Genomic DNA, 27614 nt, shown 5'->3' with positions numbered 1-27614 from the left:
TCTCACAGTGCCCAGGACCACCTGCCTAGGGATGGAACCATCAGAATGGCTGGGCCTCCCCCATCAATCATTAATTAAGAAAATGTCCCCTCGGACTTGCTTACAGGCAATTTGATAGAGGCATTTCCTCATTAAGGTTCCCTCTTTTCAGATGACCCTAGCTTGTGTCAGGTTGATCAAAGAATAAATAACCAGGACAAAGCCCTCTAAGCCAAACGTATAGTCTGGGATTACAGACAATGGGTTGATACAGGGTAACTTAAGAGTTGATACAGTTGATACCTGACATTGCTGATTACTAACACTTCCAAAGCTGTCTTCTTTACACTGCTGGGTTTGACAAAGCAGGTTCGTTTGGTTTCTATAGTACAATTTATGCCCAGGTCTGCAGGATTGCAAGTAACTTTTTTTTTTTTTTTTTTTTTTTTTTTTTTTTTGGAGCTGGGGACCGAACCCAGGGCCTTAGCTTCCTAGGTAAGCGCTCTACCACTGAGCTAAATCCCCAGCCCTGCAAGTAACTTTTAAGACAGTCTGATTACTTTTGGGTAATTAGGTTCATATGCATTTACTAGATCACTGGTTATAATGAGAAAAGTCTGCTACATTGACCTTCGTCTCTTGGAGAATTCAATCAAAGGTGGATCAGAAATAATATTTAACCCATTTAAACTAGTCTATGCCTCTCACACATGGTTAACTACCTCTCCTTCAGTCCCAGCCCGCTTCTTCTTTAGTGTCTCCTCAGCTTCTCTCCCTCAGAAACTTACTTGAATCTTTTCTTCGCAGACTCTCCCTACGGGCTCCTTTTATACTCTCACTGTTTCCCAGAATCCTCTCTCTTCTTGCCAGTGTCCCACCTCCTATTTCCTGCCTCAGCTCAATGGCCATAGGCATTTTTAGTGACAGGTGATACTTAGATTCTTTCTACAGCATATAATCAATCATATAATTCAGATTGCTTGCAGGATAGTTAAAGGCCAGTATTGAAACTTAATCCCTAGGCTATGGTCTTATAGAAGTGGAGGAAGTGGAAGCCTGTGTTTTGTATTTTGCTGTACCATGGAATCAACATGTTACATTTGTATTATTATTATGGTTTAGTTTTTGTTGATTTTTATCCTCTTGTTACGAATATGTAGAGAGGCTATAAGGATTATACATTTAAATAAGTTTAACATCTCATATTTTGTAATAAACCTAACGTGGTTAAAACACTGATATGTATCTGCTGTAAATAAAATTACATAAGTTACTTAAAAAAGATTTATTTTTGTTTAGTTGGGGAAGACGGGTATGATGGTGAATGCCTGTAATTTCATCACTAGCCTGGGTTACATTAGTTACTGTCAGACCCCAACAACAGACAAAATGTTAAAATTCTTGGCAGTAAGGAGGGTCGTCAGGAGTGGAGAAGGGTAGGTCGTTTGGAGTTAGTTGTCTCCCTAAGTTCAGCAATACCATATATATTACTTAACCTTTCCCTCTTTTTCCTGGGGTCAAGGGAGGGCAAATTCAAGTCATGTTTTCATTTGTCAGCCATTCCTGGGAGTGTGAACTTGTGTTTGCCGGTGCTCAGAAGGCAGATGAGATGGTAGGTAGCACTGTTATTTCAGGGGATACTTACTTGGGTCTGGAGTATATACATGCTCCTCCAGCCTTGCTCCCACCGTTTAACACATATAGGCGCCCCCTTCTCTGTCACGGTTGTACCTTCTGTGTCTCTTTCTAAGTTTAACCAGAGGCAGGACAGAAGGGCAGTGAAAACTTGGGGAGGAAGATAAACTCATCACTTATGGATTTACTGAGGCTTCTTACCAGCACTGATGACAAGTTATAGTAAAATGAACCACCACGTTGTTCTTGCAGAAAAATCGAGGTTGGATTCCCATAACCCATGTAATCGGCTCACTTGCTGGGGGATCCAGCGCCCTTTTCGGACCTTTGCGGGCTCCAGGGACTCTCGTGGTGCACATACACACAAGTAAGCCAAACAAACGTTCATACTCAAAATAAAATGAACTTTGAAAAAAAAGTATCCTTAGTGAAATTTCCAGCTCTATACTGGCTAGTCCTGAAATTCTTTCCAGGATGATGGGCCTTAGTCTCAGCAGAGGTCCCCCAAATCACGGAAAACTCGGGAGGCTGGTGAGCCAGGCGGTGTGGAGCTGAGTCTCCATCCTCTCCCAGCTGGCTTGACGGGTGGAGTCCACCAAGCAAATCCCGGCTTGCTTTGCTGCGGTGATCTGAGCAGCAGGCGGCAGGCGGCAGGCGGGGCTACGGTACGGGAGACTCGGAGAGACTTGGGGGCCGACCGGGCCTGCCTGGAGGAGCCGGTCCCAAGGCGGCCAGCGGGAGGAGGGAGGAGCGCCGGGAGGAAGAGGCCGAGCCGCGGAGCGCCGCCCCGGAGGAAGGGGAGGAGGCCGGGTGTTTCCTGGTGCATTCCCGACCCGCCCGAGTGACTCACTGGGGTAGGAAAGCTCCCGGGCCGCCCTGGACAACCGAAGGCGGCTCAGACCAGGTAAGGGCGGTCGCCTGGCCTCGGGGTCCTTGCTCTACTCGTAGTCTGGTGGGGCGAGCCTGCAGACGGTCTCTGCACAGCCTCCGGGACCGCACGGCCTCCCGGGATTGCCTTCTGGGCTCTGGAGTCTCCGGGTGTCTGCATGGCAGCTCCCGAGCCCGGGACTCCCGGCCCAGCTCGGCGGCTCCACGGCTCCCTCCCGGGAATCCCATTCCAGAATCCCCGGGCCGTGGGCTCCCCAGTGCTAAATCCCTGTTCCCTCAGCGGTGCGCAACCTGCACTCCGGTGGCCCGGCCCCCGCGTCCCGAACCCCCAAACCCCTGCCCCGACTCATCCTGGATCCTTGGATCCCAGAGGATCCCAGATCTCGAGCTTCCGGCACGAGGTTTAGCTCCAAAGAGGAAGAGACAACGTTAATGCTTAGTATTTTACTGTTGAAAAGTAAGGATCGACGGATAGTTAATGTTGCACTAAAGTGGCAAAACAAACCCGAGTCCACCATGGTTCTGCCTTCAGAGGAAAGGAAGGAGAGTGTAGTCTAGGGAAGTCGGTTCTCAAGATTCTTGGAGAGAGGCATTTTGGGCTTTGTTAAGGAAACGGGATTGTTCCGGAGCAGTAGTGCGCCGCCGCACATTCATACCGAATTTTGTACTTTAAGCCTAAAGCATCTGCGTAATTTGCAACATTTCGTGAGTGTGAGGAAAGAAGGAAGAGATTTGCAGCTGGGGATTGGTGAGGGGGCTAGGCAGAGGGAAGCATCGGGCAATCTGTGTGTTTACACGGGACAGTACAAGGGTGATCCTCGAGATTTCTCTTGGTTGTCTGCTAACCGATCGCTTCGTTGAGTCGTGTTTGAAGCACCACTGATACCAGGGTACTCCTGCAGGTACTGTTACTGAGGTCTGTGCTTGCCAAGGTGGGGGTATTGTTCCTAGACCCTCGCCAAGTTCATTGGTTGGAAGTTGAAGCACATTGATAAATTGCTTCAGTTGAAAGGTTCCTCTAAGAAATACAGCCATTAGACTAAGTGTTTGTGTATTTGAGGAAGTGTGCATTAAGGCTTTTTTAAAAATAAACACTGTATATGTGTGTATGTGGTTTGTGTGTTCTTCTATGTGGGTGCTCAGGTGTGAATGTGTTTGCATGTGTGTGCAGAGGCCCAAGACTGATTTGGAGTTTTCCACCTTATTCTTTGATACAGGGTCTCTCAGCTGAACCCAGAGTTCACTGATTGGAGTAGTCTTGCTAGCCAGTTTGCTCCGGAGATGTCCTGTCTCCACCTTGGGAGCACTGGGACTTCAGGGAGGTTGCCATGCCCATTGACATTTCTGTGGGTTCTGGAGATCTGAACTGAACTGTACTCATGTTTGTGCGGCAGATGGCTAGCCACTGAGCCATCTCCCTGTCACGGGAGCGGATTTTTACCTTTACATATAGTCAAATTCATGCTTTGGGGTGTTGACTGCCACTGTAATTAAGGTGTAAAACCGGTTCCTATCACCCCGAGATTTTCTTTCCTTTGTCCCTTGGAGTTAGCTGGTTCCTACCTTCAACTCTTGGCAACCATTGATATTCTCAGTGGTATTTTGCTTCCTCCAGAAAGTTCTGTGGTAATCTTGGAGTCCTCATTTTAAGATGGTTCTATGCCCTCAGTGAAACATTTGGGGGCGTTGGGGAGGGGGTTGCTACATTTAAGGCCATCCAAGATATTTTAACAGCCAAACATCGTTAAGTGAGAAATGTATGATAATATATGTAATATTATTTGTGTTACAAAAACGTTACTCAAATGTCTGTAAGAAGTAAGGCCAATACTTTGGAAAGTAGAGCCTTGGGAAGGTGGAGTAGCTTAGTGGGTATAGGTGGCACACAGTGGGTATAGGTGGCACAAGTGGGTATAGGTGGCAGACAGTGGGTATAGGTGGCACACAGTGGGTATAGGTGACACACAGTGGGTATAGGTGGCAGACAGGTCTGACAACCTGAATTATAACCCACAGTGGGAGAAGACTAACTCCTGAAAATTACCCTCTGATGTCCACAAGGACATGGTAATTTGTGCCCAAATACATACCCCGCTTTCCCCCATGAACACACACCATACACAAATAATAAATAAGTACTCTTTAAAAGGAAAACATGTCATTCTGGATATAACCTGGAAGAAAGACTAAAATGCAGTTTCTTTTCTCTTTCCCTTTTTCTTACCATTTCCAAAAAAGCACTTTAAATATCTACTTGACTTGTATTTGTTGTGGCCTGCATGAGGTTGTGTGCACCACATCCATGCAGGATTCTGTGGAGACCAGAAGACAGTATTGGATCTCTTGGAACAGGAGTTAAAGGCTGTTGTGAGCTTCCGTGTGGGTGCTGGGAACTGAACCTAGGTCCTCTTGAAAAGCTTGTAATTGAAGAACCATCTCCATCCAGCACGGTTTCATTATGTGGTCCAGACAGCCTTGAATTCATGGCCCTTCTACATTAGTCTTTTTGTGTATAGGGAGCGGAAGGGCTTGAGACTGGGTCTCATGAAGGTCCCGGTGGGGCTTGAACTCCTGATTCTCCTGCCTCCACCTTCTGAGTGCTGAGATTGGAGGTGTGAACATCACCCGTCCTCTCTATTCTCAGCTCTGTGAGTGCTGACATTATAGAAATAAGATACAACCTAGCCTGAAGTAGTATTTTTAAAGGTGAGAAAATTTACAACCTCCATCTCAATTTTTTAATAGTTCAGAACTTATACAACTGTATGTACTGAAAGTGATTCTGCTCTGACTCTAGCCTCTTTTGTTTGAATAGGAGTTTCTGTAACACTGACCGAATTCCATGTGTTACACATTTTCACTTACTGGTGCTCATCTGGGTAACAATCCTGGAGTTTCTTAAACGTTTCTATATACAGAGAGTACAAAAATTCTATTGCTGTATAATACAGTCATGTGTTGCCCAAACTATAGTGATAACTCTAATGTATATATACACAATTCTATCACTGCATCAGAGTTTAGACAAATCAAAATAGGTCCAGATATTAATTACATCGTACAGTTCTAGGAGTGCTGTGGTCACCAACTAAAACATTGGTAGGCAGTGTACAACTGTAGTCTTTAGTGTGGGTGTGTTATAATGTATTTGATAAGTCTTCTGGGTATTTTTCTGACACGAGTGTCTGTGCACCACATGTGCACCTGGTGCCAGAAAATGACATTGGATTCCCTGGACAGGAATCGTAGAGGATTATGAGCTGCCATGTGGGTGCTCGGAATTGAACCTGGGTCCTCTGGAGTCAGTGCTCTTAATTGTTGAGCCATCTCTTCAGCACCCGACATTGTGTTTTAACACTTATCTCTACTCCGGTTGATCTTGTTCCAGTTGATCTATATCCTTGAGTATGTGCTCAGGTTCATTGTTCTGAAGACGTCTCACTGTTGTATTGGTATGCAGAGACGGCATGGCAAAGGCAACTCTTACAAAGGAAAACATTTAATTGTGGGCTTGCTTACAAGTGTCAGAGAGGTTTAGTCCATGATGATGGCGGGAACACTGTGGTAGGCGTGGCACTGGAGCATTAGCTGAGAGCTACATCCTGATGGTGGACACACACACACACACACACACACACACACACACACACAGAGAGAGAGAGAGAGAGAGAGAGAGAGAGAGAGAGAGAGAGAGAGAGAGAGAGATTTGATTGATTGGGTCTGGCATGGGCTTTTAAAATCTCCCAGCCCAGCCCCAGTGACACATTTCCTCCAGCATGGCAACACTTCATAGTCCTTCAAATACAGCAGTTCTCAGCCTGTACATTGAGATCCCTTTGGGGATTGAATGACCCTTTCACAGGGGTTACCTAAGACCAGTAGAAATATTTACATTAGGATTCTTAACAGTAGCAAAAATTGCAGTTAGGAAGTATGACAAAAAATAATTTTCAGGTTGGAGGTCAGTCACTACAACATGGGGAACCTTATTAAAGGGTCACAGCATTAGGAAGGTTGAGAACCACTGTTCTAATCCTTCTCAAATAGCACCACCCCCTAATGACTGAGCATTCAAATGGATAAGCCTCTGGCGACCATTCTTATTCAAACCACCATGGAAGGGAAGCTGTGCTCACTTTTTTATTACATTCTGTGTTTGGGGCATCAGTGTCAGCCAGTGTTCCTTTTCCTGTAAAGGTGCAGATCATGAACAGTCTTGGTTCTGTGGGCCTTGTTGTTTATGCATTAGAGCCCCATGGAAAATGAGTGGGTATGGCTGTCTGCCAGTAAAATTATTTACGTAAAAAGACAATATCCTGTAGTTTGCTGACTTCTCAGTTCACATATTACTTGCACATCCTCGAAATAGATGCAGCTGGATGAAAAATTGATACATGAAGTAGGAGTCCAAGATTCTACAAAAAGCCAGGTGTTGAGTTCAGTCATCAGATCTTTTAAGTTTCCAAGTTTACAAATTAGAAAAAAAGGTACAAAACACTGTCCTCCAAATGTTAGGCCCCCGGCATCTGTTGAATCAGTATTACAACAGGGTGCCTTCCTGACGGTAGCTAGCATCTCAGTCCATCATGCCCTTAGTGTCTCAATCATGGCTTTTGATCTGCTTCACTTAGTAGCAACTGCTAGGGATAAATTAGGGTTCTGGTCTTCTACAGTATATACAGATTTATTAGATTGGCTTGTGATTTAGGAACCATATAGTTCAGTAGTAACTGTTTGCATGCTAATTTTTTATAATGTTTTACATTGAGCAACTCCGTTGAGAATTCTTTTTATAACTGTTTTATGTAACCAAGGCTCTTCTCCTTGTCGTCTGTAGCTGCATGTATTGACTGGGTTGTAAGGTACCTGTATGCTTGTAATTATTATATCTCAAGGCTGGGTTGTGATTGACTTTTATCATGCCTCCTCGTCCCTACCTCTGGCTAGTCTGGTATCATTATGTAGTCCAGGATAGTCTCGGACATACAGTCATCCTCTTGCTTCAGCCTTCTGAATGATGAGGTGCCCAGCAAGTGTCCCTGTGCATGGCTACATTTCAGTAATAATTTATTATTTTTTTTATTTTCAAGTCATTATTTTTTGGTCTTGCTTTTCATTTTGTATCTTTGCTATTCTCTTGACAGGATCTTACTGTGTAACTTTGGCTGCTTTGGCACTTGCTTTGTAGATCAGTCCGGCTTTGAACTCACGGAGATCCACTTGCTTCTGCTTCCTCAGTCCAAGGTTAAAGGCTTACTGCACCATGCTTGCTTCGTGTATCCTTTTCCATTCTTTTGTTTCTCTTCCTTTGTGTCTTGAGAATGTGTTTCTTTCCTGGACAGTAAGTAGTTGGCTCCTTTGGATGTTTTAAACCATTTTGTATATCTCTGTCTTTAAATGTGAACATCTTGTCTATTTACATGTAATGCAAATTAGTTAATACTATGATTTATTTTAGCTATTTTACTCTTTGTCCTGTGTATCCAGAGAACTGGACTGATGGTCACCAGTAGCCTTTGTAACACAGGTGTTGGCCCGGTTGTAAACTATCTAATCTATAAGGCTTCCAGAATATTTTTAAACACATTTTTATTTGTAAGATTTATCAAGATTTTCATTAACAGCTTCTGAGTAGATGGTCCCAAAGAAACCATGTTGTCCTTCAGCTTCTGGGAAGGTGGCAAGGGGAAGGAATGGGTGAGCCTAGCACAAACTCTTAGATAGTTCTTCCCAAGTTCTTGCTCCCCAGCCAACTTTAATATGATTGCTTCTTCATGCCTGTCAGTGGAGGCAGAACTGGTGGACGATGAAGTTCAGCTTCTAAGGTTTTTAGTTATGAATGAAACGGATGGACAGTGGTAGCTATAACAACCCTGAATCCAGGATGCTTGTGATTCGTATTCACGTCACAGCTGTTCTCCCGGCCAAACTCATCAAGCTCTTTACTTTGCATTCCCCAGGCTCATGCAGGGATTTTGTTCCACAGAGAAGAAAACCCGATAGTCAGAAAGCACTGGTTTCCATTCCTGAATGTGATTGCTTCTCAGTCCTTGTTCAGGGGCTAGGACAGTTGGTATGGATATCAGATTTCTTCTTAAAGCCACTCAGGGAAGGAAGACTTTGGTCTGAAGAATTGTCAGTGGGAACGCAAGTTAAGGCACAGCTCCACACTGAATCCCCTTAATATTTTGGGGCTCTTGACTCAAGTAAAGCCAGATCCTTGCCAAAATATCAAGACTGGCCAGTATGAAGCAGAGGTTACAATTTATTAAAAGAAAAAAATTTAAATAGATATTTAGCTCAAGAGTAAAGAGAGGTGTGCTTAATTGCCCTTACAATAGCCACGTGAGATGTGGAGGGTTAGAATATCTGTACTGTGATCAAAATTAATAGTCTTTTTTTTTTTTTTTTTTTTTTTTTAGTGTGATTCCCAGACAGTACCCAGGATAGGAGTGAGGCCCTTCTGTGCTGGTTGGTTTGTCAACCTGACTAACCTGGAGTCACCTGAGAAAGGGAGTCCCAGTGAAAGAGGTTCAAGCTGTGGGCAGGTCTGCAGAGGACTGTATTAATTGTCAATTGATGCTGGAAGACCTAGCCTGTTATGCTGTTATGGGTGGCACCATTCCTACACAGGAAAATAGAGAAAGCTAACCGAGAGAGGAAGCAAGGGTCATTTATTGTCTCTGTTTATTATATATATATATATATATATAAAATTGGGTATTTCTTATTTACTTTTCAAATGCTATTCTCTTTCCCAGTTTCCTATCCATAAGCCCCCTAATCCTTCCCCCTCCCCTTCTATAAGGGTGTTCCCTTCCCCATCCACCCTCCTTTACCACCCCACCCCCAACAATCCCCTACACTGGGGTCCAACCTTGGCAGGACCAAGGGCTTTTCCTTCCATTGGTGCCCAGCAAGGCCATCCTCTGCTAAAAATGCAGTTGGAGCCATGGGTCAGTCCATGTATAGTCTTTGGTTAGTGGTTTAGTCCCTGGAAGCTCTAGTTGGTTGGCATTGTTGTTCATATGGGGTCTCAAGCCCCTTCAGCTCTTTCAATCCTTTCTCTAAATCCTCCCACGGGGGTCCCATTCTCAGTTCAGTGGTTTGCTGCTAGCATTTGCCTCTGTATTTGACATGCTCTGGTTGTGTCTCTCAGGAGAGATCTATATCCAGTTCCTGTCGGCCTGCACTTCTTAGCTTCATCCATCTTATCTAGTTTTGGTGGCTGTATATGTATGGGCCACATGTGGGGCAGGCTCTGAATGGCCGTTCCTTCAGTTTCTGCTCTAAACATTGCGTCCCTATCCCCTCTTATGGATACTTTTGTTCCCCTTTTTAAGAAGGAGTGAAGCATCCGCCTTTTGGTCATCCTTCTTCTTGAGTTTCATGTGGTCTGTGGATTGCATCTTGGGTAATTCTGGTATTGTCTCTGTTCCTGACTATAGATGTGATGCTTTCAGTTCTTGACTTGATTTCCCAGAAACAATAGACTGTAATCTGGAATTGTAAGCCAGATAAACTTCTTCCCTAAGTTGCTTTTGGTCAGTGCATTTGTCCTAGCAAGATAAATGAATTTAGAGCATCTGTTGAAGGTCATGCCCATTAAGCCTGGTTTGTGGCTATTTTACTATTCTCTCTATATAAAAGAAGCCTTATCTCTATTTCCATAACCTTCACAGCAAATGTGCACTGTGCTAGAATTCTCGAGTTTCAGCTGGTAACTCTGGAGTGAGGGTCTCCGTTTTTTGTGCACCCGTTATTTAACCTGCCTTTCTGCCCTGCCTCGGAACCACAAACCCGGAGCTTTACTTGGCGCTGCCGTTGCTGCACTAAGCTGCGCTCCAGCCTAGAGCTCCTCTGTTTTAAAGCCTGGTCTTTTGTTTACCACCCACAGGCCATGCAGCAGCCTGTACAGAAGCAGGGAGCTGGAAAGCCACTTCTCCTCTTGGCTCCCTGGGGTCTGCTCCCTTCAGAGATCATTGACTGTAAGCACACTGTACTCGAATCTCAGAGGCTGTCCAAATTCAGCTTCGTTTCTGTCCCACACACCAGACTCCGAAGGATTTTATTCAGACCAGTTTGTGTTTTTTGTTTGCTTTGATTGCAGGAGTCGGGGGTGGTAATCAGCGCCATAGCTAGGGTTCTCCGGTAAAACAGAATAAATAGGGTATGCACGTGGGGCGGGGGAGGCAGGCAGAATCCGCGAGATCCACTTTAAGGAGTTGCTTCGCGCAGCTGTGGAGACAGGCAAGTTCAGATTTTGCAGAGCAGACTAGGCTGGAACCTCACGGAATACTTTAAAGTGCCGCGTGCATTCTGAGACCAAAGGTCACGCAAAAGCAAAATTCCCTCTTTCTTGGGGGCTGTCGGTGTTCTTTTCTCCTAAGACTTTTAGCTCATTGGATGAGATCCATCTAAACTGGGGTAGTCTGCCTTGCTTAAAGCTGACTGACTTTAATATTTATCTCATTTAGAGATTAGCATCGCGACTATGTCTAGACTAGACTTTGACCATACACTTCCTAGATAGTTGTCACAGGGATGATTCTTGGTATTTTAATAACTTGTGTCTTAAAGAACGGACATCTCCTACAGAGATCGGGCCAGTGTTCCTCTTGTGGGGGTACACCGAGTTGCTTGTCTTCTGGAATCTAGCTGAGAAGAAACTGTAGTACTCATGCATGCACAAGCTATGAGAAGCTGTAAACCCCCACTTCCTGTCCCACTTTTCCTGCTGTACCCGTCTTCCCCAGTCATCCCCTCTTCCCCTTCCATAGCTCATGTGTTCTGTTGCTCTCAGCACCCTGGTCACTTCTTTAGTATTGTCTTGTGAGCCCCTTTCTAGTTACTTGTGTACTTGAGTTCTCCTTACACTTATTCTCTCCTACACCCCCACCCCCCCAAGGTTTCTCTGTGTAGCCTTGGCATTCCTGGAACTCGCTTTGTAGACCAGGCTGGCCTTGAACGCCTCAAAGATCCACCTGTCTCTTCCTCCCAAGTGCTGGCATTAAAGATGTGCTTGTGCCACCGTAGCCTGCCCACACATACAGCCTTTAGAAGCTAGGATATTCGAGAGATCACGTGGTATTTGTGTTTCTGAGCCTGGGTTACCTAACGTAATCTAAGGCCTTATGCTTGTTCATAGTAACTGTGGTTGCCTGCACAAGGCCTGGACAAGATCAAGCCAGTCAACATTCTAGTACAGAGTGACGGGTTCACAAGCCTCTACTCATCACTGAGGAATTAGGGCTGGTTGGTGGATTCTGCGGGAAAACCATTTTGCTTTAAGGGTGTTACTCCTGGAGGCTGGAGAGATGGCTCAGTGGTTTAGAGCACTGACTGCTCTTCCAGAGGTCCTGAGTTCAATTCCCAGCAACCACATGGTGGCTCACAACCATCTGTAATGGGATCTGGTGTGACTAAGACAGCTACAGTGTACTCGTATACAGAAAATAAATTAATTAAAAAAAGGGGGTGTGTGACTCCTGATATGTCCACATTTTTTTTTTATTATCTTTTTTTTTTTTTTTTTTAAGATTTATTTTATTTTTATTATATATAAGTACACTGTAGCTGTCTTCAGATACACCAGAAGAGGGCATCAGATCTTTTTACAGATGGTTGTGAGCCACCATGTGGTTGCTGGGAATTGAACTCATGACCTCTGGAAGAGCAGTCGGGTGCTCTTAACCGCTGAGCCATCTCTCCAGCCCTTTTTTTATTATCTTTTACTCTGTAAATGGATGCTATCTGGGCTAATTCTATCCCCTTGCTGTTGTGAAAAGAGTCGCAGTAAAGATGGATGTGCAAGCGTCTCTCGTAGGATACAGAATCGGGTAGTGGCTCTAACAGTTGGGTACTACCATCGGCTGTAGAGACGGGTTCTTTCCCTCCATCCTCAATGGCATTTGTTGTCCTTTTTCAAGTTTCACTGATTTTTAATTATGCTATATACACCCGACTAGAGGTGCCTAGAGAGGCCAGAAGAAGGTGTTGGATCCCCTAGAGCTGTAGTTGGTGGCTGTCGTTGCCCGGCATGGGTGTTTGGGATGGAACTTGGCTCTTCTGTAGGAGCAGCGTGTGTGTGTGTGTGTGTGTGTGTGTGTGTGTGTGTGTGTGTTTATCCACTGAGTCATCTCTGGAGCCCCTCATCTTTTTTTCCTTGATGGTAGTCAACCTGACCGGACTGAGATGGAATTTCAAAGTAGCTTTAATACGGCATTTTTCTGATGGGTGAAGACATTCAATTGTTTTAAACATATTTATTGACCATTTGTACTTCCTTGGAGAACTGCCTCCGTTTTATTTGTCCGTTTAATAGGTAGAGTTTTTGTGTGCGTTTAACTTTTTACAGTTGTGCGCCCTGGCTTCTTTTAGCTTGACTGTCAAGCTTGAACATATCCGTGGAGAGGGAGTCTTTGTCGAGGAGTTGCCTCCATTGTATTGGCCTGTGGATATGTCTACGGGACGTTTTCTTGAGCATTGACTAATGACTAATTGGTCCACTGAGGGGCCATCCCTGGGCTTTCAGGGCTACGTAAGATATCAGGCTGAGTAATTGGCAGGGAACAAACCAGTAAGTGGAATTCCCCCACAGTCTCCGCATTAGTTCCTGTCTCCAGAGTCCCACCCTGCTTGAGTCCTGCCTTGACCTCTGCTAGTGACTGGAACCTGGAACTTATGTAAACCCTTTCCTCCTAGGTTAATTTAGTTATGGTGTTTACCACAGCAGTAGAAATCATACTAGGACAACACATATATTCTAGAATATCTAAATATATATATATATACACACACACACACACACATATATGTATGTATAATATTGTAGGTAATAATGAGATGTAGCTAACAAAGATTTTTCTCCCATTCTGTAGGTTGACTATTCACTCTCATCATTACTTTTGTGCAGAAAACTTTTAACTTGTTAATTCTTGGAGCTATACTTTTATCTTGACCATTTTCTCTGATTTCCATAGTTCTGTGTCCCTTCTCACTGTCTACTCTTCCCCCAAGACTTTGTTTGTTTGCCCTGACTCTCCTGAAATTCAATTTGTAGACCAGGCTGGCCTCGAACTCGAGATCCACCTGCCTCTTCCTCCCAATTGCTGGGATTAAAGGCGTGCGCCCCCACACCTGGCTTATAGTTCTGATTTTAAATTAAGGTCTTTGATCCAGTTTGAACTGCTTTTTGTACAAAGGGACAATAGGGGCCTAATATCGTTCTACTGCAGGTGGCTATCCAGTTTTGCCAGTATCGTTTATTGAAAAGCAGCCTTAAAAAAAAAAAAAAACTCATCATCAATTTATTGAAGTTAGTAGGTCCAAATGTTACTTTTAAATTAATTCTCTGGTATTACTCATCGTCTTAGCCGTGTCTGACATGAGAGGTTCTTTTGGCTTCTGGGAGTGACATCAACAGTTTGCTGAGTTGCGGACTATCCGAAACCACTTCCTCCCCTGGCCCAGCGCTGGCACTGTTTGGTAAATTTAGAAATGAAAGAGGAAATTCCAGAGTGGAAGACTGAAGCATTTGGCACGGTGAAAACATTAGATCTTGCAGTATGTCTCCTTAGTTCACTCTCCAGCCCCACAAGAAAACAGAAGTCAAGTTTCTGAAAAAAAGCAAGCAAAATGGAAAAGCAAGTAGCTTGACCTGGAGACAAGTTTGCCTCAGTTTTGCCAGAGCTGTCAGAAATGTAGGGAATGACTTCATCAGTGGGTGAAGAAGAGGATTCAAAGCAAAGCAGCAGCCAGCTCTCACCAGCGAGGCATTAAAAAGGGGCGGGGCTGCAGGGCACACATTGGCTACTGTATAGGAACGTCTGGGGATGTGCCAGTCAGAGCCAGTAAGAGAAATGCAAATTGAAGTACAGTTATTACAGGCAGTGATGAAAATAGATAGTATTCTATTTGCCTTTTTGACAAAGTATTTTAATTGCTTGGATAAATAGTAGTGGAATTGTTGGACATTATGGTAGACCTATTTTTAACTTTTTGAGGAACCTTTTACTTTTTCATGGCAGCTGTACTAGCTCACTGTCGTCTAAGGATTCTCATGTCTCTATATCCTCACCAGCGTTTTTCCTTTTAATAATGGTCATTCCCTTGGGAAGTAGGGATCCCTCATTGTGGTTTTGATTCATATTTCCTTGGTGATTAGTGACGCTGTTCCTATAACTTCTTTTGAGAAATGCCTGTGTGCCCTTTGTGTAAATGTCCTTTGTGCATCTCAAAATGGAATGCTTTGCTTTTCTGTTGTTACATTGCCCGAGTCCCTTATAGTCTTTATTAACCGCTCGTCAGGTACATAGCTTACAGTGCTTTCTTTCGTTAGATGCTACTCCGCTTCTTGAATCATAAGCATGACAGTGATCTGTGTCTTCCTTGCCTCCTGGTCCCAGTGAGAGTACACCTGCCCCGGATTCAACTTCGCTTTAAAGGTAGTCATGTGACCTATGCATCCTTCCTATGCGGTGGGTGTCAAAAATGGCCTGAAAATGCAGGACGCAGCTGAGACTTTCCCGTGAGGCGGCTCTTTCTTAGGTGTTGCTCTGTGCAGGTATTTTAATGGTGATGATTCCCATGAACTTTGTGAACGAAGTGTTCTCTTCTTTTATCTTGCTTATAGATGGTGAAATACCTGGGAACAGTCCTTGTGAAAGCCAGTAGGGAGCCAGCTGGGTGATTAGAATCATGATTCACCTACAACCCAAACAACTGCAGAAATATCAACAAAACCTTCTAGGTCCCCTCCTTTTGGGTCATTGTTGGGGGAGGTGTACTATGGTAGTTGTAGCTTTGGCATCTCTGGGACAGTCTCTTGTGAGAGAGGATATACGCCTCTCTGCCCTGTGAGGACCGTGGAATCTCTTGGTGTCTGGAAGAGGGAGATGTTAAGGCTAATGGGCATTTTCAACCCGAATAGCCGAGGGCAGGAACCTTGGTAAGTATTTGGGAGTTGAGTGTGGAGTAGACGGGGTTTCTGGGACCTTTTATTGGATCACATACAGGTTACTGACGAGCTTAGGAAATCTGGGCGGAAGCTGGCCCAGGACCATGGAGGGCTGATGCTCCTTGCAGCTGTGCTTAGAGAGAAGAGACTGGCTGTGGATGGTAAAAGGCTGGACTGTGCAATAGAGCCATGCCCTTTCTGGGTAAGAGGAAGAAGGAGACAAAAAGGGAATGTATCGGCAGTGTGATTGCCAGGGCCAGACGACTTTACTGTCTTGCTTTCTAGGCCTGTGATAAAACACCATAACTAAAAACAGTCTGGGAGGAGGGGTTTATTTGGCTTACATTTCCTGCTACAGTCTATCATTGAGGGCAGTCAGGGCAGGAAACTCAAGGCAGGAATATGGAGGGGCAAAAACTGAAGCAAAAGCCAGGGAGAAATGCTACTTACAGCTTGCTTCCCGTGGCTTGTATAGACTACTTTTTCTTTTCTTTCCTTTTCCTTTCTTTTCTTTTCTTTTCTTTTTGAGGCAGTTATAGTTCTGGCTGTACTGGGAAATAACTAAGTAGAGTAGACTGGCCTTGAACTCACAGAGATCCACTGCTTTCTAATACCACTCAAGACCACCTGCCCAGGAGGGATACCACAGTCGGAGGGTTGGACCCTTCTACATCAATCAGTAATCAAGAAAATGCCCCGCAGGCTTGCCTACAGGCAGTCTGATGGAGACATCTCAGCTGAGGTTCCTCTTCATCGATGACCCTAGCTGTGCCAAGTTGGCAAGAAGCTAACTAGAACATGAATCAAGTGGTTGCTATGTACCAAAACCTGTAGTTTGCTGCTCTGGGGGAGCAGAGGGGGTAGCAAGGGAGACGTGGGGACTGGGGAGTATTGGTGGTGTGCAGGATGGCATCCTTAGCTGTACACTCGTAAGTGTAGGAGCTTGCAGATAGATACATAGCCTGTTAGTGATAGGCAACAGGCAGTTCCTTTCTGGAGAAAACATAACTTCTGGCCGCAGCGATGAGCACTGCAGGTTATGCTCTCTGTAGACCTGCTCTTCTAAGTGGAGCAGGTACACTACAGTTCTGTCTGAGCATTCAGGCCGACACAGGCCTGAGTCAGGGTTGTGGAGGTGGTCCGTGGGTGAAAGGGAACTCTAGAAACCCGTGCTGGCCTCGGAGCTGCTCAGTGGGTGGCTGTAGCAATCTACTTGACACCTCAAGGCTCAGCTTCTGCTTTTTGTAAGTGAAGACTCCCCAGCAGTCTATCCTGGACACTGGCAACCCCCACATCTGGGGTGTGACTGTTCTCCTAAGTATAAGAGACACCAACGGAGGAACCGCTCTAATGATAAGAAGCCCACCCCTGTCCCCACAAGGGAGACCCATGCCAGTCATCCAAGCATCGTCAAATCGGTCAGCCACTGGAGTTTTGCTAGTGTTTTCTTTCTGAGACATAGCTTAGAAATTCCCTTACTGCTGTGTCTGTCATGGAGGAACAAAAGGAAGGCCACTGGAGGTAGCCAAAGACGACCCTGGATTGTTTGTTACGTGAAAGATTTAACTATCCTGTGGAATATTGGGTAGTCTCCCCCCCAACCACCCCGACCCGTGTGTGTGTGTGTGTGTGTGTGTGTGTGTGTGTGTTTCTATTTGTCTCTCTGTGTGTATGTGTGTGTGTGTCTGTCTGTCTGTCTGTCTTTAACTTGCTCTATAGACCAGGTTGCTCTCTGCCTTCCAAGTGCTGGAATTAAAGGCATTCACCACCACCACCACCACCACCACCACCTGGCCTTTTCTCTCTTTTAAAAAGTACTTTTTCATATAAATCTTGGCATCAGTCCTGGTATATAAAATATACTGAGCAGCGGCTCAGGAGTGGCTCAGTGGGTAAAAGTATTTGTTTTCTAAGCCTCCTAAGATCCCTGGGTGTCAAAAGCCAGATATGGGGTAGGTAGGGTACGGGTGGCTTACGGAATCCCATCCTTCCTACTTGGAGATGGGAGGCAAGATGGAGGTGGATCCAAGAGACTCAGCTGGAAACTGGTGAGCCAGCCACTGTGGCGTTAGCAGTGCAGCGACAGAAACAAGAGAGACAGCATCAGCAAAGTGGAAGGTGAACATGGACTCGGGAAGTTGTTTTCTGATTTCTACATTTGTCTCACACATGCACATGGACACGTGTGCACTCACACTGGATGGATGGATGGATGGATGGATGGATGGATGGATGGATGGATGGGTGGATGAATGAAATAGACAAATGGAGATTTGTACTTGTTGCAATGGAAGACATACCAGAATTCCATAGAACAGGGATTAGACAACACAAGTATGGACAGAGAAAGCTGTTGGAGGGACAACTGGAGAGGGACATGATCAGAAGTCTGCTTTACTCAGTTAAGATAAAAAGGAACAATGGCAGTTTGGAGTGACCCAGACTTCTTAGTGCCCAGGCTGCTTGGGGCATTGTCATGAAGCCTAGTGTACAGTATGGGGTGGGGCGGGGCAGAGACCACTGGGTCATGGGAGTGGCTGGAGTGGCTGCCAACTGAGGAAGAGGGCCAGTGCGTGTGTATGTGGGCACGCACTCTAGAAGACTGAAAATTGCTGTGCATCCTGCATTTCCAATTTCATTGCCTCATCCTTGTAGTATTGCAAGCCAGATTGATTTATTCGTTGTCGGAGCTGTTCTTTTGAACTTTTGAGTTGCTGCTTTTGAAATTGAAACTTGAAAATTGTACTTTTGGGTATTAAAAGTGAATTTCTTCTTTAGTAGCACTAGGTGAGGGTCTGCTGTTTGGTTCTTAAAATTTTATTTACTTTTATTCTATGTATATGAGTATTGTCTGCATGTATATGTGTGCAGTGTTTGCTGAAGCCAGAGGAGGTTATCAGATGCCCTGGGGCTGAAGTTATAACCATTGCGAGTTCTCATGTGAACTGAACCTGAGTCCTCTGTAAGAGCAGCAAGTGCTGTTAACCGTGGAGCCATTTCTCCAGTTCCTTTGTTTTCTTGCTTGCTTGCTTGCTTATTAGTGGGTTATTTTGGGACAGAGTCTCCATCTAGTAGCCCTGGCTGACCTAGAATTTAGATCTGCCTGCCTCCTGAGTGCACCGCCACACTTGGCCTGATGGTTTTTAGTTATAAGCATCTTACCCACTCTGTCATAGCAGTTACATCTATGATAAAAATGGCGACAGATTAAGACTTGCTTAATCTGACTTAGTTCCGTGTTTAGCCATTTTAACACATGGGAGAAAAAGGAACAATTTAATTAGACAGGCTTTAGAAGTGATTTCTTATGAGTTGGAACAGTTTGAAACTGGATATTTCCGCCTTTCTGAGGAGGGCTTTCATTTGCATATAGAAGAGGAAGAGAAGCGGACACTTTGCATATGTTGACAGGAACACATCATCGTTTATCTTTCTGTGAGTTCTGTAGTTAGGCAAACTCACTTCTTCCTTTTTGTTTTATAAATTACTAAATGAAGTACTAGGTTTCATCATGGCATTCAAACACAGTTTGATTTTGTTGATCTTCCCATTCCTTCTGTCCTACTCTCTCTTTGTAGCATCCTCATAGTCTCTTTTCAGCTTCTGTCCCCTGTGTCTTATTGGCCTCCCTGCTTCCTTAGAAACACCTCTTTTCCCTTCCTGTGGTCTCCTAGTTTCATAGCCTGTCCTCATACTTAGACCCATATATGTGCATGGCCTTTTTTTAAAAAAATGAACCTTTTGTTTTATGTGCATGACTGTTTTGCCTGCATATATGTAAATACATCACGGTAAGTACCGTGCCCCTGAAGGCCAGAAGACCTGAACTAATGCCTGTCTGGTCACCCTTAAAATATAGTCTCTGGCTGGTTCTCTTGATGGGAGCCTGTGTCCCCTGAGGTTGCTGTCCAACTGAGGATATATCAGAGTCACTGTTCTCTTTTGTCCTTCTTAGTCTCCTAGCGTTTTGTGCCTGCAAACAGATTGAAGCTCAGTCCTGGGTTCTGATTTTCACTCTTGTGCAGCTTACAGCCCAGGAACTCATACTTTTCTTTATTTTTTCCTTTGCTTTCCCTTTCTTTCTTTCTCTTTTTCTTTCTTTCTTTCTTTCTTTCTTTCTTTCTTTCTTTCTTTCTTTCTTTCTTTCTTTCTTTCTTTCTTTCTTTCTTACTTTAATTTTTGAGACAGTGTCTTGCTAAGTTTGTAATACCCAAAATTAACCTATAAGCTCCTGGGATGCTGGCAGTTGTAGTTCTTGGAAAATAACAGAGCCTCACGGGAAAGTATGGTGTCCTATGGTTTTGTCTGTAAAAGCCTCTACAACCTAGGAGTTCCCTACAGCTGGGAATTCCAGGTAGTGGCCCTGACCAGAGTCCATCTTGGTCAGTATTTAATAAAGCTTCCTTTAAATTTGGCCCAGAATGTGGAACTGGTTTCTCTTCAGTGAACCTTAGGATTAACAAATCACCTGGCTGGCTCTGAAATTTTCTGTAGCCCATGCAGGGCTTGAACTTGTTACCTACCTGCCTTAGTCCAGGAGTTTGGCTTACGGACTTGTGCCGTGAGCTTCTGTGAGCCCGAATTTTCCAAGGATGGCTTGTCTAAGCCTGAGAGCAGCTGTTCTCAGCTATCTGCCTGAAGTTGCCCAGCGATGGGGAAAATTATCGAGTTACCATCAGTTTTGTAGAGAAACAATAGTTTAATTATTTGCTGTTCTTTGTTTCAAACTTGTTGACTGTCAGCTTGTCTAACCATAGTTTTGCAATAGTCATTTCATTTTTTCCTTGGGTGCTGACGTTATGGACCCCCGCTGGGGTTCCCAGAACTGGTGAGTTTGAAAACAGGAATATGGCAAATGCTGGCCTTGGAGCACAGTGTGTAGCATGAGGACTGGATGGAACTGTCTCAAGCTGCATTTTGTAGGTTGGCACGAGTTCTCTCATGAGACATCATGTTTAGCACATGGCTGTGTTTATCCACCAGGCCTGCTTCACTCACAGCCTGATAGCATCTGTAGGACTCATTGGGGCCAGAATGCAGAAGAAAGGTGGGGCAATTACTCTTCTGCTGCTGGCAACTCCTATGGATCTGTTTAGGCCAGCCTTACACTGTCTCTTTCCTGAGCAAGTTTTTCTCAGATCTGAGCCAGTTTTGTCTGCTAGCCCTGGCCTTGACCCCACCAATCTAGTTGTTCATCACTGGATAATGGACATACATTATTCAGGACTAGGTGTGTGTGTGTGTGTGTGTGTGTGTGTGTGTGTGTGTTTTAGTGTGTGTGTGTGTGTGTTTTAGTGTGTGTGTGTGTGTGTTTTAGTGTGTGTGTGTGTGTGTGTGTATGTGTTGCTTTATGCCTAGCGTTCTCAGTTGAGCCGAGGGCCTTTGAGCATCATTCTGCTTATCATATTAGTATACTGGGATGACCCCACCATGAGAGTGGCTATGAGAAGGACTTACTGAGGATCAAGAATAGAAGGGGTGAGTAGTCAGTGAGTGACATGTGGAGGGTTCAGAAGCCCTGCCACTTCCAAGCTGATAAACACTTCCTTTTCTGTGGGCACAGAGACGCTCAGCCTCCTCTATCTATGGTACTCTGGTGCCTTGTGGTACTCACCTGTGGTCCCTTTATCAAGCAGTGAAGTAAACATGTGATGTGCAGCTCCAAGCTCAGACTGGGTCTCTCACTGTATACTGAACACTTGTTCTATGCAACTTATGATCTAGCCTCCCAGAGCAAGACTCCTGAGCCATAAAGAAAGATACTTGGTGATTGACTTGGGAAATCACTTGAAAAGATATTTTAGAGCACTCTATAACAAAAATGAGTTGATGGCGTGTTAAAATACCAGGTCCGATACTAGATTTCGGTTAATTTTTGTAACCGAGGAAGTGTATGATCTAGAAACAAATGTGAACATTGAGCTGCTGCATCCTTTATACTGCTTAATCATCTAAACCACAAACCTGTTATTTGTGGGTCAGTGCCAGGCCCGAGGAGGGTACAGCATCTATAGCTTGGACATGTAGAATACCAGGCTTTACAGGACATGCTTGAGCAGGCAGTTGTTTGCTACAGGAGGATACCTTTGAGTATACATTATGCATGTATTGTTTTCCTAGCTATCAAAATGCCAGTGCACACTTTTTTTTTTTTTTTAATCTGACAGCTCAAGGGCATCTGGACCCTGCCTGACTGATTCTCTCTCTCTGTGTGTGAGGCCTGATACACACAATACCACAGATCAATGGGAACTTATGTGCTCACAGTTCTGGAGGCTAGAAGTCCAAGGTCAAGGTAGTAGGAGGACTGGTTTTGTCTTGCACTGTCCTAACATGACCTCTCTTAGTCTCTCTGCTCACACATGATGTGCTATTCTGACCAGATGCAAGGGGTGGACATCTGTGTGTATTCTTATGTCAAAAAACTGTCAATTGCTTATTGGTAACACCAACAGGAGTAAGAATTAATTCAAATATGTGATTTAAATTTTACTGTGAGACGTTCATATTGTGGTATCTGTGCTGGCTAGTTTTATGTCATCTGAAAGGAGAAAACTTCGACAGAGAAATTGCCTCTGTAAGATGAAGCTATAATAAGCAAGCCAGTGGAACATGTTCTCACTGGCCTGTTGGATCGGAATCTCAACCTGTGAACAGTTTCCAGACTTGAGCCAGTTTATAGACCCCCTTGAATTAAGGAGTGGCCAGGCTCCTCTGAGGAAGGAATTTGATAAAATACCTTCAAAGTTTATTAGCCTTTCTCCATTTCTTCCCCAGAGGGACCTATGGCTTCTTTTAAAAGAGTAATTATATTATGGAAAGGAAACAATCAGACTTTTCCGGGTCTATTAGATCCTGGTTCTGAATTGATACTGAGTCCAGGAACTCCTAAGAAACATTGTGGCCCTCCTGTTGAAATAGGGGGTGATGGGGGCCGGGTGACTAGTGGAGTTTTGGCTGAAGTCTGACCCACAGTTAGTCCAGGGGGGTTTCTAAACTCATCCAGTGGTTATTTCTAGTCCTAGAATGTATAATTGTAATAGATATATTTAGAAATTGAAAGAATTCCCACATTGGTTCCCTGGCCTGTGGAGTGAGAGCTATTATGGTTGGAAAGACCAAATGGGAACCTTTAGAGCTGCCTCCGCCAAGGAAAATAGTGAATCAAAACCAGTATCGCATCCCTGGAGGAACTGCAGAAATTAGTGCCACCATCAAGGACCTGAAAGATGTACGCAGGGTGTGTAGAGGGGTTCCCATCCCATCTCCCTTTAACTGTTCTACTGCCAGTGCAGAAGACAGATGGATCATGGAGAATTACAGTTGAATATTGAAAACTCAATCAAGGTCTGCCTCTGATTGCAACTGTTGTACCAGATATGGTGTCCTTATTGAACAGACTAACACATCTGGTACATGATATCCAGCTATCGATCTAGCAAATGCCTTTTTCTCAGCACTTGGCCACAAGGATCATGAGAAGCAATTTGCTTTCAGTTGGCAAGGCCAGCAGTATAACTTTACAGTTCTAACTTAAGGATATATTAATGCCCCAGCCCTGTGTCATGAGTAAGTTAGAAGGGATCTTGATCATCAGTCTGTGCCACAAAATATTACATTGGTGCACCATATTGTTGACATTTTCTGATTGGACCACGTGAGCAGGAGGTAGCAACCACTTTGGACTTGTTGGTAACACCTGTGTACATCAAAGGATGGGAAATAAATCCAACCAAAATTCAGAGGCCTTCTATGTCAGTGAAATTTTTAGGAGTTTGGTGGGGTGAGTCATGCAGAGACATTCCCTTTAAGATGAAGGATAAGTCATCGTACCCGGCCCCTCCTACCACCAAGAAGCACAATATTTAGTTGGCCTATTTGGATCCTGGAGAGCGAACATTTCTTAACTTGGGCTGTTACTCTGGCCCATATACTACATGACTTAAAAAGCTGCTAGCTTCGAGTGGAGCCTAGAACAGGAAAAGACTCCTCAACAGGTCCAGGCTGCTGTGCAGGCTGCTCTACCACTTAGATCGTGTGATCCAGCAGACCTGATGGTCCTTGGGGTGTCAGTGGCAGATAGGGAATGCTTTTTAGAGCCTTTGGCAGACTCCTATAGGTGATTCACAGAGAAGACATTTGGGATTTTGGAACAAGGCTCCATCACCATCTGCAGACAGTTATTCTCCCATATCTCTTGCTCTGCTATTGGGCCTTAGTGGAAACTGAACCACCAAGTTACTATGCAACCTGAGCTGCCCATCATGAGCTGGGCGTTATCTGATCCACGAAGTTATTGCAGAGCAGCAATCCATTATCAGACAGAAGTGGTATATATATTATATATATGAATGATTGGTCCTGAAGGCACAAGCAATTTATGTGAAGAAGCTTCCCAAATGCCTATGGTTTCTACTGCCATTACTTTTTTTTTTTTTTTGGGTTCTTTTTTTTTTTCGGAGCTGGGGACCGAACCCAGGGCCTTGTGGTTGTTAGGCAAGCGCTCTACCACTAAGCTCAATCCCCAACCCCTCTACTGCCATTACTATCATGCAGTCTTCTACCAAGGATGTACCCGTAGCTTCATGAGGTGTACTCTATGACTGGTTGTATGAGGAAGAGAAGACCAGGGTATGGTTTACGGAAAGTGGTATATACATGATCCACCCCAAAGTAGCATTAAAACCCCTTTTCTGCCTCAACGCATAAGAGCATGAAAGGATGCTGGTATATGTATTTCAGGATGCCCTGAAATATAACAGTGAAGAGAAATCTTTACAGTGGGTACCACTTCAGGCAGTGCACATGGTTGTACATTTTGTTTGGAAGGAAAAATGGCCAGATGTATGAGTGTTTACTGGTTCATGGGCTGTATGTATTTCTAGATGGTCAGAGACTTGAAAAGAGCGTGATTGGAAAGTTGGGCACTGGGGAAAATTTCCTGAACAAAACACCAATGGCTTATGCTCTAAGATCAAGAATCAACAAATGGGACCTCATAAAACTGTAAAGCAAAGGACACTGTCATTAGGACAAAACAGCAACAACACATTGGGAAAAGATTTTTACCAATCCTACATCTGATAGAGGGCTAATATCCAAAATATACGAAGAACTCAAGAAGTTAGACTCCAGAGAGCCAAATAACCCTATCTAAAAATGGGGTACAGAGCTAAACAAAACATTCTCAACTGAGGATTATTGAATGACCAAAAAGCACCTAAAGAAATGTTCAACATCCTTAGTCATCAGGGAAATGCAAATCAAAACAACCCTGAGATTCCACCTCACACCACTCAGAATGGCATCAAAAACTCAGGTGACAGCAGATGCTGGCAAGGATGTGGAGAAAGAGGAACACTCCTCCATTGTTGGTGGGATTGCAAACTGGTACAACCACTCTGGAAATCAGTCTGGAGGCTCCTCAGAAAACTGAACATTCCACTACCTGAGGACCCAGCTATACCTCTCCTGGGCATATACCTAAAAGATGCTCCAACATACAACAAAGACACATGCTCCACTATGTTCATAGCTTCCTTATTTATAATAGCCAGAAGCTGGAAAAAACCCAGATGCCCTTCAACAGAGGAATGGATTAAAAAAATGTGGTATATCTACACAATGGAGTACTACTCAGCTATCAAAAACAATGACTTCATGAAATTCATAGGCAAATGGAATGAACTAGAAAATATCATTCTGAGTGAGGTAACTCAATCACAGAAAAACACACTTGGTATGTACTCATTGATAAGTGGATATTAGCCCAAAAGCTCAAATTACACAAGATGCAATCCACAGACCACAGGAAGCTCAAGAAGAAGCATGACCAAAATGTAGATGCTCCCACTCCTTAAAAAGGGGAAAAAATAACAAAAGAACAAAAAAAAAAAAGGGGGGGGGAGTATCCATAGGAGGGGATATGGAAGCAAAATTTAGAGCAGTGACTCAAGAAACGGCTATTCAGAGCCTGCCCCACATGTGACCCATACACACACACACACACACACACACACACACACACACACACACACACACACACATATACATACACAGCCACCAAAACTAGATAAGATTGATGAAACTAAAAAATGCATGCTGACAGGGACTGGATATAGATCTCTCCTGAGAGACACATCCAGGGCATGTCCAATACAGAGGTCAATGCTAACAGCAAACCACTGAACTGAGAACAGGACCCCCTTGGGGGAAATTAGAGGAAGGATTGAAAGAGTTGAAGGAGCTTGCAACCCCATAAGAACAACAATGCCAAACAACCAGAGCGTCTAGGGACTAAACCACTACCAAAAGACTATCCATGGACTGACCCAGGGCTCCAACTGCATATGTAGCAGAGAATAGACTTGTTGGGGCACCAGGGGAAGGGGAAGCCCTTGGCCCTGCCAAGGTTGGACCCTCAATGCAGGGGAATATGGCAGGGTAGTAAGGGGGATGTGTGGGGGGAATGGAGGGGAGGGGAGGGGAACTTATGGACAGGAAACCTGGAAGGAGAACATTTAAAATGTAAGCAAAGAAATATATCTAATAAAAAATGGAAACAAAGAATGTGTTTGTACAGTTTTTGTTCTTTCTTTCCTCGATTTCTTTATCATGTAATGTAACAACAGTTAAGAGACTATCAGTGGTTATCACATTTAAGTTTGAGATACTAAAAAATGTTCCTCAAGAGACATTGCCACTCCTACAAAATTTCTAAAGTGTTTGCCATTGTACGAGAGATAGTTATATCGTGTTTTTTTTTTTTTCTTTTTTTTCTTTTTTTCGGAGCTGGGGACCAAACCCAGGGCCTTGCGCTTGCTAGGCAAGTGCTCTACCGCTGAGCTAAATCCCCAAACCCCTGTTATATCGTGTTTACAGTAATTATGACTTGGGTATTGTTTTCATTTAGAGATTAAACATAACATGAGATAAGATTGTGTGTCAAGTTTACAGGGGTGAACTGTTCTTGGTTGTCAACTTGGCCCAAGCGGCTGGGCACTTTTTTCTTAAAGATTTATTTATTTTATTTTATGTGTATGGGCATTTTGACTGCATGCACAGTTGTGTGCACTACATGCATGCCTGCTGCAGTGGATCTCTGGGGAACTAGAAATACAGGCAGGCATGAGCAGCCATAGGGGTCCTGGGAATTGAGTCCTTGTCCTCTAGAGGAACAGCCAGTGCTCTTAAGTGCTGAGCCAGAGGGATTTTTTTATTAATTAAATTGTTTAAAGTGGGAAGACCTACTTCTAATCTTTGGTTTGAGGTTGGAAGACTCACCCTTAATCTGGGCCCCACCTTCTACTGTCTACCTATGTAAAGGGCGTAGAAGGAAGCTGCTCTCTTTCAGAAGGAAATGAGAGACATTTTATTAGAGTTAGAGGAAAATAAACAGGACGAGCAAAATGGAGATCTCAGCAGCTTCTAGACTGATGAGAAGAGGAGAGAAACCCATGCTTTCTAAAGTTCAAGAAAGCAGACAAGCTCTGCTGGAGACCTGGGATTTCGTACATGGCAGGGGTATGATGGGAAGATGGCTCATTCAGAGAGCGTGGGAGTGAGTGCTCTGGGTAGTCCTGCAGACTGGCTTAATTTTGGCCAGTGTTCGTAGAAGGGAGGTAGAGGGAACAGAGAGTTCTGCTTCAGGCAGGCTTAGCAGTGAGGGACTGTAACCATTAAAGACTGGGCTTCTGTCACTAGGTAAGTACATGTGCCATTGATAGGGGGAAAAACATTTTGCTTTGCCAGGAGGAGACAGCTTTTCCTTGATGGGACTCTACCTTTTCAAATGGCATTTTCAGTTTTGAGGGACAGCTGTGGTACTTTTACATGCCATTTCAAATTCTGAGGAGGAGTAGTTTTGATATTTCCTCCTTCCTTGAATCTAGTGTGTTACCAGGGAAACAAGCTGCCTCCCAGCCTTCTAGTAGCTGACCTGCTGTCAGTCTCCAGTTTGGAGACGTTTGAAGGTTTTTGGGGCTAGATGCAGACAGAGCTAAAGTTTGGGCCATTGCTTCTGTTACAATGTAAGGCCATTGTTTAGCTACAGCAACCTTCTTTCTCTGAAGGTTAGTGCCCAGACCCACCACCTTCCATTTGACTAGCTCTTACCTGTTTGCTTATTTCTCTTCTGCATTCACTGACAGATCCA

General features: G+C 44.3%; 1 protein-coding gene across 2 annotated transcripts in view; it reads left to right on the top strand.

The window, feature by feature from the left end:
* The first annotated feature begins 2391 nt into the window (after window positions 1–2391).
* Cyfip1 (cytoplasmic FMR1 interacting protein 1) overlaps window positions 2392–27614 on the top strand; it is an 89959-nt gene continuing 64736 nt past the window's right edge. For both annotated transcript variants that reach the window (XM_032893508.1, XM_032893509.1), the window contains exon 1: window positions 2392–2518. The gene's annotated coding sequence lies outside the window, so the exon portion shown is untranslated. The remainder of the gene's footprint in view (window positions 2519–27614) is intronic.

Source organism: Rattus rattus, chromosome 2 (assembly GCF_011064425.1).
Source record: "Rattus rattus isolate New Zealand chromosome 2, Rrattus_CSIRO_v1, whole genome shotgun sequence".
NCBI classification, from domain to species: Eukaryota; Metazoa; Chordata; class Mammalia; order Rodentia; family Muridae; genus Rattus; species Rattus rattus.
Note: the sequence above shows the minus strand (reverse complement) of the source record. Positions and strands in the feature narration are given on the sequence as shown.